We start from the raw sequence: 16,508 nt of genomic DNA on the forward strand, positions 1-16,508 counted from the left end.
GCAGTCTGTAATGGTTTCAGAGGAGGAAACATTCTCCTATTGCCAAAGGGTTTCCTTTGAATGCAGCCAGAAACATTTCAGCATGTGCAGCTGCTCTTCATGTTTATTTCAACCTACTGGGAAACCTCTCAGGGGGAACGCCATCAAGAAGAAAAGAGCCGATATGGAGCTCAGTAAGGACTAAACTACTCATGCAGGCTGAAGTGACTAGAGGTTGAGGCCCAATCAGATTAGTGGAGGATAGAGTGAGTGTGTTGAAATGGGGCAGGAGGGGTTAACTAGCATTTAAACTAGCCTGGTGACCTTTGGGTTGGGAGATGACCAGTTGGTCTTTGGAGCAGATAATCCCTGGAAAAGCTGGTTTTACCGACTGAACAATGGTCTCCTCCCCCACACACACAGTCAACACTATTACAGCACATACAGTCCTATTTGTTCACATAATGGGGTTTGCCTAAATGAACTGTTTTAATATGTTTGTGGGAGTTCGTGGATTTGCATATGTGCTGTACAGAGCAGCCATAATCATCTTCAGAGGTCAGTACAGATGCTGCTTATCATGTAACATCTTAGCGATGATACAGGGACAAGGATGATAAATCATCACTGCATAATTCATATATTTCACATACTGTAATGCATGTTCCAAAGAGAGGTCGTTATGCTAAAGATAAGTGTGATGAGATACAGTCCTTTTAGCATTAACTCATGTACTCTGTGTGTTTCTTCTGCACAGCACATTAGCCATCTCCTCCTTGTTCTCCCTACTTGCATTGCCTCCTCATTCATTGGCCCTTGTGCCTGATTTAGCCAGTGCCTTGGGCCTGCAGCAACTGGCGGTGGTATAGAGGGCCATGTAAATGTCACCGTCTCAGAGGCTGTGCTCTGCAGAGCGTGAAATGAAATCTGGCAGAGTTTTAGGGCCCTGCCTTCCCTCACATGGACATTCCACAGTGCATGGGCCCTATATAAAACTCAAGTGCATGTTATGATTGCATCTGAACCATCCTGCCTCTTTTCTATATCAATTATTTAAGTGTCAGGTCAAAAGTGTTGCAGTCACTTCCATGTGGGAATATTTTACCAGCATGATTAATAGGTTATTAGTTCAAAAACAGATTATTATTGCTGTCATGTGAAATTGGATTGCTTTGTTAATCCAAACTAATCCTATGGATCATGCAACCATATCAAGATTACTGCATGCTGTATGCATGTACTTCACATAATCAGACAAGCAGACAACATATCTCACTGATATATCTCACCATGCAAATGTCAATCACATGACTTATGTTTTAAAGACAGTGCTGGAATGTAAGTACATTTACTCGAGTACAGTACTTAAACATGAATTCAAGATACTTGTATTTTACTTGATTATTTTATTATTCATGTCATTTTATGCTGTGCATTTTGTGCAGATGTTTGCATTAACAAAAAAGAAGAGTTTATAAAATATGATGTTTGTTATAAATTAAAGTACCAAACAGTTTACACAACTACTGCTGCAACAATTAGTTGATTAATCAATCCGTCAGTTGCCAACTATTAGTTTGGGCCGTTTTATTCTATTCTGTATTATTGGGATTTCTTTTTTCTTCCTTTTTAATATTTTTTAAGTGTGGTGGTGTATTTTTATACTTTGGAGGTTTGGGGTGTTTTTCTACTTTTTGTCTTTTTCTTTAAATTAATTTGCTTTTTTTGGATGTGTTCTTTTTTGAAAATTTTTCTTTTTTGGGTACTTTTGCTTTTCATACTTCTATATTTATTTACTTAAGTACCATTTTCAATGCAGAGCTTTGACTTCCACAGGATGGCATTAGTACTTTTACTTTAGTAAAGGATGCAAACACTTTAACCACCACTGCAAAAAAAAAGCTGATATTCTCTCACAACATTAGGAGGTAGAAGAGCTGCAAGCACTGTGCGCTGGCACAGAAGGACAATGAGTAGTTCAACATTTCACTGCAGGAAAAGTTCCCTTTAGGGTTTCTTCCACCGGGACGACTGGCAGTACGCTTGAGGGGCTCCCTCTCAATTAAAATCAAGAACACGAAGGAGCTTTTCAGCCCTCACCAACGCCATTTTGGATCCATAACAACTGTGTCAAACGGCTCTACCCAGTCAGCTCTGCCTCAGACCATCTCTTGTGGTCTCTCATTGTGAAAGATGGGATCAAAGTACTGAGCATGTAAGGCTTGAGGAGGGGGGAAAAATCCAGTCACTGATGTATCAGAATTGCTGCTCTAACATTCAGACCACACAGGCCATCCCGCTCCTTTCGCTGAACTGACAGAGTGCTGTCAGCGTTCAGATGGGCTTAATAAAAGCCTCATATTATACTCTATTCAACAGTGATGATCAATTAATGGCTGTCATCACAAAATATCTAGCTTTTAAAATACCCATTGTTGAAATCACTCCTCTCTTACTTATCACCACTATTCATCTTCCAGCCCAGCACTTAAAGCCTGGCGCTAGCGGACATTTACAAATAGGCTCTCCTGTTCCATTTAGAGCCGTACCTTTTGCAGCTTATCTTGTGTAACGAGCGCTTAAATAAATCTCCTTGCTTTAAATAAACAGGAGCTGTGCTCACAAAGGCTTTCCTAGATGTTGGGTCACATGACAGTCTGGACCCTTGACAGACACATGGCAGGTTAATGCCAACAACTGTGTATTCGGAGGGGAGAGGCTGTTTTACAAAATGTACAATTTACAACAAATTCTACAAATTATCCAAACTGCAGCTGCTTGGCTTTAAACCAGAAACAACAAGAGATCACATATCACGCCAATTTTATCCTCTCTCCACTGGTTTCCTATTAAATTCCACATCCATTTTAAAATACTGGTGTTGACTTTTAAAACCTTGCATGGTTAAACACCCTGGTACACCGCTGAGCTCCTCCTCCCGTATTCACCTAATCAGCCACTGAGGTCATCTAAACAAAATTACTGGCTGTTCCTAATACCTGCTACATAACCTGAGGTGACCACACTTTTCAAGCTTTTGCACCCAAAAAATTAATTTTTTTTGATGTTGCTTTTATTGTGTATATGTCTTTAATGGAAAGAACTTTTTTTTAATCCAAAGTTGCCATACAAATAAATGTTACTTATTTACTTTTAAAAGATTTAGAGACACATTTAAGAGACACCAATTAATAAGGAGGTAATAGAATTCTAATGAGTTTCAATAAAACTATATTAGCGGATTGCAAAATACTTCACTATTCCCTAAAATTTACAAGAGACATAAAATCTTTCCCTGTGGATCAGTAATGTGTGCTGGCTTTGCGGAACCACACTTGCCTATGAGCTTTAAAATGGCTGAATGTAACTGCGATCACGCGCTCTCTCGCTGTGTGACGGTGCCCGGCGACTCAGAGCGGAGTCAGTGCTGTGGAGATCTTCGTCATGCCCCTGATTCATCGTCATCCTCCTCTCTTGTCACAGCCACTGAAAGGCAGCAGCGCCAGCTGCTGCAGGGCGCTGCAGAAAGCTGTGGCATGGAGGGATGCTGGCAGGTCAAGAGAAGCCCCCTCACTGCTCCACTAAGCCAAACCTCAGCAAAATGACAATGTGAGCAACAAGCTGCTTCACAGTCCGGGGGGAAAATATGATTGGTGGCGGGGAGGCCTTGATGGAAACTGGACTAAAGTGTTTTTTTAAGGTAAAATTTAGAGATTTTCATGAAGTCAAACCTCATTTAAATTGATGGTTGGCATTTTTTTCTATAATAGCCATATATCTCATAATTATAAATACAGGAATAAATCATTTTATATTCTGTTGGGACACATTATTGTTAACACCACTTATCAATGTTTTTAGTAATACATGCAAGAACTGTAAATGAATTTCATTGATCATGTGACTTACCAGAGTCACTTCTTCACGGGTCCTTATGGCGGCTCTTATCAAACATATGGGGGTAAAATGAACAGATATTAACTAACTTGCAGTGAAGAAGAAACTCATGGATGGAAGACAGTGCAGACAGCGTGGGAGGAACACATCATAGAAGCTCTGTCATCCTCCAAGCTGAAAGTCTGGGCCCACTACAGCTTTTACAACACAATGGGACAAACTACATCGATAAAGACTATGCAAAATATAAGAACTGTCTCGTGAAAGGAAAGTACACTGGCAAACAACCAAAGTGCTAGAATAAATGTTGCCATTGTACATTTCTGAAAACCACAATTATACAACATTTTATTATGTTATGGATTTCATCTCAGTTGTCACATACTGTAAAACTTCAACCACAATGCAGTAAACAATGCATAATTCTGGATTTTTGCCTTTTTATTTGTATTTTTTCTTCTTCAGTTACACAGACATCAATAGATAATTCTATTACAATGTATAAAGTATCACAGAGTCACTGTATCGTGATACCATTGCTATTATGTGCACCGTATCGTGATAGTACTGTATTAAGGGTTACTCTGTGATTCCCACCCTGACTCTCCATGTAGTATTTATGAGCCTCGCTGACATTTCACAATGCAGCTGCTTCACATTAAAAGCATTCAACTGCTGAAACTGCTTTTTAATACAAACATCATGTTTTTGTCACTGAGGTTAATGCTGACTGTGACAGCTCATCAAATATGCATCTTCATAATGACACATGATAATTGTCATCATTTCTTGAAGGTGAATCAGTTTTTAAAAATGCAGGAAGTGATGGAAGAAGCATCTGGTTTGGATTGCAAAATCCCTCATCAGTGTTAGGGAGTGGGGAAAATGTCACTTTAATTTGTTATTATAGGATGTGACACCTGTGCTGTGTGGAGGTTAAATAGGTTGACATGACAATGACTGTGGCCCATTCCTGTTTCACCCATCATTCCAATCTAGGCGGCTGAGGTTTGATGATAGCTGTGAAAACATTATGTCTCATGAAATAATTTATCCATCTAGACGCCTCGGGAATAAGACACCTTTTACAAATGTTGTTATGATAACAGAAGCCATTATCCTGTCTAGACAATTGAGTATAAAAAGTATCTATCTGTTCAATAACAAGCAATTTATGTTCTAACATGCTTTCGTCTGGCACTGTGTGGATGAAACAAAAATTGCCTATTATTTGGTTAAAAAATATATATATAAATTCAGTTTAAAATGGACTGCCTACTTAAAATGTACTATGATGAAGAGCAAACACCACTCATGATTACCTTACATTGTTCCATTGATATCACAATCTTTATTGTCTCTTGCTAAAACAGTAAGATCTTGTCAAAAGTCCTCTCAAAAGAGGGATAAGCGCTCTCTCTCATCACTGTCAGTCTCGTAGACAAGCCATCGAGACTTTCCTAAAGCTTCCGTCTGCATGCAAATTAGCCTCTTTGGCTTTACTCTGTACACATGCAAACAGACTGTGGCACAAAGAAATAGTATCAACTCTGCCACTGGCTTTCCAGATCTTAGATCAGCCTACACATGATGTTTGGAATTACAGGAGAAAACCCTGTTTAGAAAAATGTATGATGTTTGTACAAACATTAGCATTTTGCCATTTCAGAGGCAAGATTGCTTTATAATGGATATGTGCCTCTCGTATATGCTAGCAAAATGTTGTTTCATAAAAAAAAGCTATTTGAACAAGAAATATGTCTACTACCCACTCACATGCAGAGCCCTCACAATTGAGGCAATGAGGGGCTTCACTTAGCAGCAAGGAGCTGTTCACTCAAAAAGAATGTGAAATTGTAAGTGAGAAAAGGGAACGTGAACCTTTTATGGAAAATCATTTTAACAGCTTGACTGCTATTTGACTTTTGATGATATTTGATAACCTGATAGAGTTAGAAATAGAAGTGGAGGAACTTAACTTCATTGCATCAATTTGCCATAGCCAGAACCCTCTGAGTCACAGTTAGTTCAGCAGTTCCTTCAAATATATCGTAATGACTGTCAGAGAGAGACAATAGTCATATTATTAAGTAATGTTTTCCACACGATTACACCAGGCTTTACAACTTTAAAAATTAACCTGAAACAAAGAAAAATACAGTATGCACTGATGGATAACGTAACAGGCCTACCTGGCACAGGCTGAGGGGCCCCACTAGCCTTCACCTTTAACTCAAATTAACAAGTCCTGACTAGAGAGAGACGCAAAAAGACCACTAAGACATAAATAAGAACTGCAAAGAGACAATAACTACAACAAGGGACAAAACGACACAAAAAGGACAGAAAATTACCTCAGAAAGACACTAAATGACTACGAAGACACACAAAAACATAAAATGATGCAAAACAAAACCCAAAAAGAGACAAACACCACAATGACTGTAATCCCTTTTACACTGCCTGTTCAAGGCAGGACTTTTATGCCATTATTCCGCCTCGCCGCTCTGTACAAAAGGTACAATCATGGGATAAGACAACAGAGTTGTCTCACCTTAAAGCTGGCAGCAGGGGGTAGTATCAGCGCTGAATCAACGCCTTTTTTAAAGGAACAGCCAACAGGATAGGATGTGTGCCACCCACGACGGGAGATTTAAAAAGCAGCCGGTAGCAGCTGGTAGCAGCTAGCAGCGAACCGAAGATCAGTAGCTAGGGAGATCTGGGAGCTCTTTGAGTAGAGGGCAAGATGAACTACCATTTAATATGGACAGTAGATGATTGTTATTTCCATGTTTTGCTCTTGTTATTGTACAGCGTTGCTGATGCGTACATTATATGTCACATAAGAGACTGACAAGTTTTGTTACATGTTATGCCTCTTTTGCTTTTGGGATGCCGGCATGCTATCTAAAATCACAACCTGGGCCACCTTGGTGCCGCTGTTGTTTAGTTATATGTAAAAATACAAGGCATATTACATTGAAGAACACTAAAGAGATAAAGGTGTATTTTCTTTTTCGTTACGTCTCTGTATCTTTTGCCATCTCTGTCAGAATAGTAGGGCTGTATCACATGATGTATATATTTATTATTTATTTATGTTATTTGTTAAGAGAATGTCAAATATGTATTTCATTTGTTATCATGCCCAGTGTTGCTGTTTGCTGTTTTTTGTGTAACCTGTCTTTCATTGCCCTAATATTTATGTCTTTTAATATTGACAGCAGTTACTGGTTGATGTATACTTGCAAGTTTGTGGAAAATAAATAAAAACTATTGGTTAAAAAAAATAAAAACAAAATACAAGGCAGCATAAAGAAGGGACTCTGTAAAAAGGGCTTGAGTGTCTTGCCCCTGTGTAGGAGACGTGATGGGGCCTTTTGCATATCTAAGCCCAAGGGCCCACTGCCTCATAATCCAACCATGATAGCATGCAGTTTGCACAACAGATAACTGTCTTATCAGGCAGTTGGAAGCAGGTAGATCTTCCCTGAAGTGTATGTATTTTTCATTTGTATGAGTTAGTGTGCTTGCATGTGTACATTTGCAGCATGAGTGCATGTCTACGTGCATAGCCTTCTACAATATATCTGTCTCCATAATGGGAAATAGCATCTATACTTATGAGATTGCAAGCAATCCGATACTAAAGCATGAGTCTGAGTATAATCCATTGTGAGCCACTGATTCCACTATCAAGCCACAAATCTCCTGCGCACAGACACATTGTGGTTAGTATCAGCTCTGCAGGTGACCATACACACCACCATACTTCATTAAAACCATTCAGAGAGAGTTATCTCTGGAATGAGCTTCCCCCGAGAAGATTTGTTTTGTATTTGTTTGTCTATATGTCTCCATTCAGCCCCTCGCCATCAGTGAAGAACATCACAATAGGCTGCTATCAATAAAAGTTTAAACAAGCCAGTCAGCTCGCAGGGAGTTTGTATTTAGAATGGAAACAATGAGAGGATGTGTGCACTATCACCTCGCACACAAGCTCAGTAACAGTTGAAAATTGCTTAGCATTGAGCAGCTGACTCCAGCACAGAAAGGGATATGCATCTGCACTGAGAGAGAGAGGGAGAGCGTGTACAGGCAGTCCTCCCCAGTGTCTGGCTGAAGGCCTCCCCAGTGGATTATGTTACCCAACAATGGCAGTGGCCTTTCACAGTCGGAGCATGCTCCAATAGCTTGGAGGCATACAAACATGCCTCTTTTCCCCTTTCCCTAGCTCTCCCACCAGAATTGACATTGTCCCCCGTCAAATGCAGGTCTACAGTATGTCTTTATATCAACAAATGAGTGCCCTAGTTTCTGGTGAAAGACGAATAAAAAGCATGCTATCACACCAAAGCATTTCAGCAGAGCGTGCTGTGGTATGAATGGCATCACACATGCAAAGGGACCCAGTGTCACTGCATGTCTGTGGAGACAAAAAAAAAAGGTGAGACTGCAGTGTTTGTTTGTCTCTCCTCACTAATGAAAGATGGATAAGACAGAAGGCTTGACAGAACTGTGAGAGATAATGGTACGACATATTGTAAGCGTATGTGTGTGGAGAAACACACACTATTAACACAGAGAGAAAGCCTGAGGCACAGACTGTAGTAAGTCCTGCAGGCATGAAGAAAAGCTGTGATGGTAAACAATGCTCTTCATCAGACATTCAATAGTCGTGTCTTAAAAGCTGATGCACACACACAACTCCCTCGGGAGAATATTGTACATACAGCAAAGTGAGATCATCAGTGCTATGTATTTTGCCAGCTGCAGCACAATATAAGAGAGATGGGTTTGACCTCAAAATGAACTTTATTTGCAAGTTTAAGGGAAACTTTTTCAACCAGTTTTCAATCATAAAAATGTGAATAGTTTGTGTAAATTAACTGTGGTAAACGTCCCTCCATCTTACCAGCAGCCAGATCTCCCTGCTCATCTCTCAGTTAAAATTTGCTGGCTCACGGGCTGTTGCTTAAACTACAGATTGTACTCCTGCATTTTCATATGCCCGCCACCACAGACACAAATAATAGAGAAGTGGATCGAGAGAGATAGACCAGACCCTCTCTCTGATCAAATAAAAACTAAGATTCTATTACGGTATTGCTTTTTCTCTCACCTAAAATGTCTTCAGGAACATGTTTTATTGCACTTTTTGGCTGTAATACAAGAATTTGTGAACAGAAAGTGGGCACCTACTGACTACTACTACTACTGAGATCAAACAGTGAAACTAGGCAGCGCTGATCAAATACATCAAATATAAACCAAGAATCTCTATTTCTCAACTAAAACATTTTCAGAAACATATTTTAGTGCGCTGTTTTACCATGAAACAATAACTTGTGAACAGGAAGTGCGCACCATACTGTTTGATGTAAGCCTATTGTGAATATGGAGGCTGAAAAAACTGAGATCAAATGGTAAAACTAAGCAGCATTGATCGAATATAAACAAAGATTCTGTTTCTGTGTTGCCCATACTTTGCCTAAAATGTTTTAAGAAACATATTTTAGCTTATTGTGTAACTCTGGCCATTTAGCACCAATTTTAATAGTTATTGCATCTTTCTACTGCATATATACACAATTTTTATGAAAAGATTATCTTTCCAGCATTGAATCACATCATGATTATGACCGGCCCTAGTTCATATGGTATTACCCATAACTGACAAAATAACACAAGATCTTATGAAATTATTCCTTTAAATCACAAGTGCTTTTTAAATATAATCTATAGTTTTTATAGTGTATATATACTAAGAGTGATACTATTTTACAGTAAAAAATGAAAACCACGACAGGAACAGGTTTGCCTTTTCAAATGCAGATATTGCAAATGGCACTATTTTTAATTTAATGTGAGTTTTTTTAATGCAGGCATATTTTAAGGGGGGAATTTAAAACACTCAGTCCAAGTACTTGTTCTTTACCCGTTTTCAACAGGCAGCTGTGCTGCCTGTTCGATCTATATTTACGCCCCTGGGGCAGCTAAACGAACATGTTATGGTGCTTACTGACATTTTAAAACTCGACGAGTTATAAGGAATAAATCCTGGGGAGCAGAAAGTGATTTTTTTTTCAGCCTAAAACTCCTCAAAAGGCAGATAATCTCAGAGGAGCGGGATTAGTACATTTATTTTCAGCACTGAGTCTATCATCATTTAGGACTGAGTAACAATCAGCCCGGGTACACTGAAGCCTGTTTTATGGGCAGCGGCACACATACTTCTCCGGTAGTCTGCAGTGAATCCCAGGCTTTGTAAAGAAATTCAGCTCTCTCTGAACCTCACAGTTTGGGGCAAAAAGACATAAGGTTCACCACTGGTTTCCCCAAGGTAGCACACAGCTTGTTCTCCTTACTAAGAAAAATCCACGGGAGAAAAGACGAAGAAATTAAATTGGCTTGCTGACGGCTCCCGTACCACCAATCTCAGCAGCTAAGTGCGGCAGAGAGTGCACAGGCTGAGATTACAGGACTAGTGCTGGAGTGCTTGAAGAGTCCCCTCAAGCCAAACTGCTAAGTCTTATTGGTGCGAGAGAGAAGCCTCAGAAACAGAAGATATCCTGCTCTCCTAAGTGAACCGCCGAAAAGCAACAAGACGTTGTGGGACCTGATGGGGCTCTGCTCAGTCGAACAGTGCGGTGTAATTAAAATTCAACAAAGAAAAGAACACAGCCTGGAACTACAGCACATCAGAGGATACTGCTATAGCTGACTCATCATCGCTGTCATCCACAACCATCATTACGACACGATTGTGACTTCTGGCCTTCTTTAATAAAACCTGAGGGGGACAAGTTATGAGTAACAGCTATGTCATCACTGTGCATTGCAAAACCTTCTCTGCCGTCATCATCCCTTATTTTTATTGTAAAGCCTTGGGGTGTTAGAAAGCAATATTTGTGCCACCACTAGTTTTAGCCTCCTTCTGCCCCTCAGGTTGCTCAAATCTGATGGTCCTTTCATAATTTCATTTTAATTTCAGGCTTCCATGGCTTCAAAGAAAAACCCAAAACAGAACACACAAACAAGGCCATTTGGACCGTCTGCGATGACACGTTTACATCCAGACAGCATTTTCTGCATAATTACATGGCAAAGCAAGACTTGCTGGTTATGGAGGAAGAAGTGTGAAAAATATACAGAGATTTTTAAATATTCAACAGCCCTTATCTCCCCTCGAAAGCGTCTTTAATATTCCACAGGCGGAGTGTGCAAAGCAAGCGGCTGGAGCAGTGTTTACAGGTATTTGTATTTGAGCAGATCTGTTTTATAACTTAACTGGTGCCGCTTAGTTCAACAACAGCACAATAAAAACAGGAGCGGAGCTTACCCTCTACTAATTGACATGGAAATAAAAAGAGGCAGTCACAAAAGACCTTCAAAACGGTGCATTCTTATAGTCTTATCACCTGTGAGGTGGCTGAGATATATGAAAATGATACAGGGGGAAGCCACCACACCTGATACCAACATCAAGACAAAAAGGAAGCTAATGAAGCTTAGGTGCAAGGTTGAGAGTTCAGCACCGAGTCCATCATTATTTGACAGGCAGAGGAAAGCCAGCTAATGATCACTCCATCTCCACAGTCGTATGAAGCCACTGCAGTCAGTCATATGAGCGAGATTTGCAGGAGGGTCTCTGATGGGGGGGATGGGAAATAGGGGGAGGAGAAGCTGGGGCCTTACGTTTAACAAGGAAAGTGTGCATGTTTAAGGTAGTGACACAGGCACCGAGGGAAGATCAACAGATTGTGGGACTGTTCCCTGCTTCTTTGAGATAAAAAACCATGCGCTTAGAAAAAATGTCTGCCTTGCAATGCCTTTCACTTGGCAAGAAGATAAAGAGTGAGAGGGAAATCATGAAATATGCCTCTCATCCTGCAGCACATTACCTCAAATCTGTGAAATCTGTGTGGCCAGCAGCTTTAAGTCAATATTTCTGTATTATTTAATTGCTTAATTCATTTAGGTAGCGTACTAATAGCTTCTTTATACTTGATTGGCCTTTTAGCCTTGATCCCTTCCCTGTCGTCCTTGAGTCTTGCCTTATCTCAGCTGGAGTCGGAATAACAATTGCTTTTATTTCAATTGGCTCAGCGCCCCCTCCACACACACAACAATAATTACAGAGTGTCTCCTAATGGCATATAATTTTCATCTACACTAGGAGCCATTAACACAGCTTTATTCTAGTAGATGAACTAGTTGTGCATTTACATCAGAGAAGTGATCCATTCAAATTGCAGCTGGAGTTAGTCTGGAGAGTAATTTACAGATGTAATGTTCGTTTATGCCGACTGGATTTCACAGGCTACTACTTGTGGCAGTGTTTTAATGAGTGGAATCACACATTCAGTCTGGAGCAGTGGTGTGTGTGCAGACCACATGCAAAACAAAGCCAATTTGAAAGGAGAGAGAGGCTGGAATAAAGCAGATTGACTTGACTATAGGAATAAGGAACCCATTACTACACCCTGAGGTGTCTGGATAGTCTAAACTGCAAGCATGATGTGGTCAGTGGACACCTCGAAGCTTTGGCCACAGAGTGACATGATGGCACATGTTCTGCTGGCCATTACTGTATCCTCATCCCACAAGTGTCAGCAGTCTGTTCAGCTTTTTCTTCTGCTTCCTAGATGTGTAATTTCTGCAGAAGAAGCAAAATTCTGCATCTTCTCCTCATATTAAAATGCCAAAGACGCAATTGCAGACGCGGTTGTTCCGTCAAGGCGCACGGATTGGGTGATTGGGTATTTTACCCTTGCCTCATTATCACTTACGGCAAGTGGTAAGGACGGCTGTTAACCTGCCGCAGACAGGGACAAAATGCAGTCTAACAACTTTGTCAAAACCAATTACCTAAATTCTCTCAGTGTTCCCGTTTATGAGAAAGTTGTGAAATGCATACAATTAATGCAGACAATCAGGCACAATCAGAACACATGGAGACCAGCACGTCCAGAGACTTCACGTTCAAGGTAAAAAAGTGGTTGACAAAACATGTTTTAAAAAAGGAGATGCGTGTAATCTAAGTGATGACAAGTGCAAACAAATTCTCACCGCAGCATGAATGAAACGAGACAAACAATTTGCGCATTTGCCCCCTACCTTGTCAACGCAGGCCGTCCGAGGATCGCCTCGAGAGTAATCCTCTGAATTTCGCTGGAATTGCCTCTTTGCCTTGAGACAGTAACAAGTCGGGATTTATCATATAGGACGTCACTTGGATGGTAAGGTCCCATACACTGTAGTATCTTCCTGTATCGCTCCGTCTGCGGGCTGCAGAGGCATCACTGAACGTATGAAACAGCGCTTCACATGAACGGAGGGAGGGAAAGTCCGGCATGGAGTCCGTCTAATACCTGGATTCTTCAGCGGTCATTAAACCTCGACACACAAAAACATTTAAGAGCTAATTAATGACTTCAGCTAAAAAAATTAGTGGTTATAATAATAGCAGTTAACGTAAAGTGGTGCTATTATAATTGGCGGTGTTTTTGCTGCTAAATTAGCTTGTAAGAAGGTGTAAATAAAGTGTATCATGAAGAGTGACGACTCCAGGTGTATTCAATTTATCACTAATTAAGCTAAATCAGGTGCTAGAGGTTGAGGCTAAAGGCTAATCTTAGGTTTTCTAGGCTACATGTTTCATAACTCAGTCGCAAATTCAAATAACAAAATATTTTATCTGTTATTTTATCAGTCACACAAAGATATTATACTGGCCTATATTATATTTACAGTGGTGTATATGACGTAATTAAAAAACAAATCCACTTACTTGCTTTTGACCGAGATTTTAGCCACTTGAACAAAACCCATCTGCTTAGGGAGAAAGTTCTGGAAAAGACAAGTAAATAGACCTCGAGTTATGATGAATTTTCTTTTGTTTGTTTTTTTTTTTTTATTCAAAGGCCTATATATTTTAAGAAATAAACATTCTTTATATATTTTATGTTTTTCTAAGTATTGACTTTTAAAAAGCTATTTATGTAGAAATACATTGTGTTAACTTTTATTGTATTTATTTATTTTATTTCATTTTTTTATGTATTTTACTCTGTCCTGTGCTGTATAGCTTTAAACTGTTTTTTTAATTGTCTGTCATTTTAAATTTCTGTACTGCACTTTATTTGTTTTGAAAAGTGCCATATAAATAAAGTTTATTTTTACTGGTATTGGCAGTAGTACTAGAAGTAGTAGTAGTATATAATTTAGTTATTGTTCATTTAACAGGGACGATGAATAATATTGTACCAGATATAGCTAAAAGCTAAAAATTTCATTCACTTCTGTAATGTTTATTAGTGTTCTGGTTAGGACACATACATAGATGTAGATTTGGGGGGATACGGGGCACAAGTCCCCCTCAATATTTAGAAGTTGTGCATTAAAAAACATTTAAGTAGCAGAGGACTTTTATTTTGACAAGATTAACACCATAAATTTATGCAGAAAAAAATAACCAGAATGCAGGAAAATAAGAGTTTGAAGATAAAAACCTTTCTGGCAGAGCACCCACAAACCCCCAAATGTTAAAATGAAACCTGAACCCTTGGGCAAATGTTCAGATTTAATTACCATGTGTTGTATTCATTACCAAAAAAGCCTACAAAATAAGACATACTGTATAATGGAGCATTGTGACATCGGTGTTATGGAGAACCAGATCCTTCGTTGCACTTTTTATCATCCAAATCACACATTTTGTGTGCTCTCAAACATTCACACAAGAAAAGACAGACAGTTGTGCAGCACCGTGCACACAGGCACATCACACAGACTTCTCCCATCACTCCCTGTCTATCTCTCTAACAGTGATAGTGATGAATGACTGGAGGCTACTCTGCTGGGAGACAGCAAGAACCAGCAAACCAGCCTCAGCTCTGTGCCTGCCGGGCAGCCTGGATCTAATAACAAGGCTGCATACTTCAATGGCATAACCCTGGCAACAGCAGCAACTTAATGCAGGCTACTAGGCTGTGTTAGTATGGACATTAGGCAACCAAGCTTTTAACAATTTTGCATTTAGAATAGCAGTTTGGATGTGACCCTGCATACAGAAATTCTGTATTGAGACATTATCTGGGGATTTACTGAAGCCTGAAGCCTTTTCATCAACCAGCAATCAACAATTTATTGGTGGCAGTCAGTCAATAAAGGCATTCCCTGAAAGTGTCAGTGAAATCAATATTCCCCCCGTGACAGCCCGAAGAGAGATGGAGAGGCAGAGAAAAATAACCAGTGGTATAATGAGTGGCCACACTTGCACTGTATGCAAATGAAATTAACCGTGTTGCCAGCAGAGCAATAGGAATAAACAGAGGTGAACTGGATTTGTACAATTCACATGTGCTAAATGTTGACCATTTTCACTCCCCCTTTGACTTGTCGACATAACGGCTTAATCCCGACTGATCCCAGTGTAATGACTGATTTTTCTTGGGGGAAAAACGGAGCTGTCACTGGAGGCTGACTGCAGTAAATCTTCAGGAGCTAGAACAACAAGCGCTGCTCTCCATAGGCGTAAACAAACAGAGCATGCACATGTTCAGTGTCCTTAAGGTTATTATGTTCAAATTCAGGATGGTTTTTCTGTGTGTGGTGGCTTTAAGGGAACTTGTGCTGGTGCAGCATGTCCCTCAGGAGGCATGTGTGATCTTATTTGCGTCACAGCATCTTGCAAGTACAGTACACCCATGACGCTAGGCTGCACATCAAAGTGTGTGAAATAGCTTGGCTCTATCAGAATTTGTCTTGAGGCTGAGAAACAGAAAAATACACAAACGCCCTGGTTGGAAATAAATAAAACCCAGTGATCCCTGAGGCTAGTCAACAAAGCAATTCAACAAGATTACACTTTAATTTATTTTAAAACATAATAACTGCGTACACTATATATTTCAAATCCATGTGAACTACAGTGTTTGATCACCAGTGACTGTCACTGTATGCATTTTGTCAGACCACATAAAGATCAAGTCTGTGGGCGGATCCAGTCCATATTTTCCATCTCTCTCTAGCTCAGCGTGCAACAGCCAGCTATTTATCAATAATTCATACCAAAGGAGGTAGTTGCAAACATATGAGAGATGACACAGAGAGTGCAAAGTAACTGTTAGATTATTTGTTGCCACAATAACCATTAAATCATACTCGGACCATTTGTCACAGCCTCAAACTGTTCAGCTTTCGCATAACTCCAACAAGGAGCCATTATACTGCTTTTCTTGCTTGTTATATATTCATCTTTACAAGTCAATGTCAGCACTAATACATTTTGCAATGTGCTCTACATGCATTGACTCTGTCAACAGAGTAATCTTGTGTTTTATAATTACACTGTAATTTATTTGATTAATGAAATTTATGATGCCGACAAATGAAGCACACGGCATATTAATGTAAATTATTAATCACTCTACATCATTATAAATTCTGCTGATGCTGCCATGGCAATGACAGCCTTGTAACAGTGAAAAGCTTAATGAGTGCTTTACAGATTTATATCAGAACTTGTGGACATGAATGCTGCATGTGGAATCTTGGTTGAATAATAAAAGCAATCTGAATTGCATAACATCTCCAAAACATCATTTTTTAAAAATTTGTGGCAGCAT

The 16,508-nt window shown here is 39.7% G+C and overlaps 1 protein-coding gene across 3 annotated transcripts in view; it reads right to left on the bottom strand.

The window, feature by feature from the left end:
* dlgap1b (discs, large (Drosophila) homolog-associated protein 1b) overlaps window positions 1–13,318 on the bottom strand; it is a 115,113-nt gene extending 101,795 nt beyond the window's left edge. Inside the window, exon 1 of one of the 3 annotated variants that reach the window (XM_042510586.2) lies at window positions 12,997–13,318. The gene's annotated coding sequence lies outside the window, so the exon portion shown is untranslated. The remainder of the gene's footprint in view (window positions 1–12,996) is intronic. The other 2 variants (XM_088072099.1, XM_088072100.1) reach the window with 2 other exon arrangements.
* Window positions 13,319–16,508: the final 3,190 nt, after the last annotated feature.

Source organism: Plectropomus leopardus, chromosome 21, assembly GCF_026936395.1.
Source record: "Plectropomus leopardus strain MGB_pleo_1.0 chromosome 21, ASM2693639v1, whole genome shotgun sequence".
Taxonomy (NCBI): Eukaryota; Metazoa; Chordata; class Actinopteri; order Perciformes; family Serranidae; genus Plectropomus; species Plectropomus leopardus.